Source organism: Limulus polyphemus, unplaced genomic scaffold, assembly GCF_000517525.1.
Source record: "Limulus polyphemus unplaced genomic scaffold, Limulus_polyphemus-2.1.2 Scaffold1029, whole genome shotgun sequence".
In the NCBI taxonomy this organism is placed as follows: Eukaryota; Metazoa; Arthropoda; class Merostomata; order Xiphosura; family Limulidae; genus Limulus; species Limulus polyphemus.
In genome coordinates this window covers 287,833-289,430 of record NW_013666639.1, presented here as the reverse complement: position 1 = coordinate 289,430, position 1,598 = coordinate 287,833, and positions in this window count along the sequence as shown.

Below are 1,598 nucleotides of genomic sequence, written 5' to 3'. Positions count from 1 at the left end.
TAGCTTGACTCGATTATCTGTCTCTATCTCCCTGTCTGCTATTCAATTATTTCCCCGCCGTCACTTTATTTGTCGGCTTATATACAATAAGAGCGTGCGTCTAGCAAATGCTCGAGCCTTCAGGAACATTCGAGATACTCATTACGTTTTACCAGCGTCACGTCACTTCCGCTGTCGTAACAGTTGTATCATACGACTTTACCATAAAAAATTTGGACTATTGAATGTTTCGCAAAATGTTTGTGAAGTAGCATGTAAATAGATTTGTTCATATGAAAAACAATAGATATTTCAAATATACTACTAAAGTGTAATATTTTATGATTATATTTCAACAATATTAACATAAAGACTTATTGGTACGTCATACGGTTATCATGACTTGTTGATCTATCAGAAAAACGTCATGGTGTACTGATAAATATCACAATGCTTTAGTTATAACACAAAATAATTGTTTAGCAATATATCCTGAAAATGTAATATATTTCCGAGTTCTGTCAAAGTGGCACAGTTTATAAACCATGAAATTGTTAAGGTTCATTTACATAACCGAACGTTTATGCTAATATCATAAAAATGATATTAATTCTAGCGTACTGAAATTGATAATCAAATGTTATAGTTATGATTGTAAGTTATTTACATGGCAGTTTTAGTTGTAAAATTCACTTGTTTATTTGTTATATTTATTTTATTTTAAAAACATTTCCGTCCAAGCTTGCTCCACCTCACATTCTGGAGACAGTAACCGTATGTTGAGTCACTCAACACAATTCGATTTCCCAATTCACTTTTTAAAACATGAAGAGAATTTTTGATGTTTTGATAATGATCTGACTCCATTAACTAAAATTATTTTCTAGTTCCGCGTCAAACATTTTTTTCAATGAAAATAGTTTCTTACATGAAAAAAACCTATCGCTTTTGTCGCTATAGTGTATTACCATTGATTAAAACTGTAAGCATTCATCTGTCTCCACTGTACTTGTCCGATGAAAGAGGAAATCACATTTATCGTTAATGGGATGGAAATTAGTAAGACTGTGTGATTGCTAGTTGTAAGATTCCATTCCTTTCAATTTAGTAGATCTAAAAGGACCTGATACGTGGGAGAGATGACGGCTCAAGTATTAGAATAAATTAAAGTGGTATTTCAGAACTGCTATAAGGGAAAGAAAAACGCTGTCCGCGATTTTATATGAGATTAGAAAATTGTACAAAAAACATAATTTGTTTCAAATCAATAGACGGCTGGCTATCTTAACATTTAAATGGTTTTCGAATATTATTTAATTGAAAAGGCGTTGATCCAAAAATTAATGCACAACATGCACTTAAAAATATTTGAGCTAATTTTATTTAAATTTATAAAAATATCTAACACGTAATTATGTTATGTAAACATTTATATAATGAAGTTAACTTACGATTTTTATAAAAAATATTTTGAGCTGCAAATTATGCAAACATTTTTATGGATCATATTGAAAACCAGTTTTTACAACTAAGCCCTGTAAAACCTCATACACGGAAACGTTACATAGACGACATATTTTTAATTTGGACAGCCGGTCTTAAATCACTTAAATAATTTA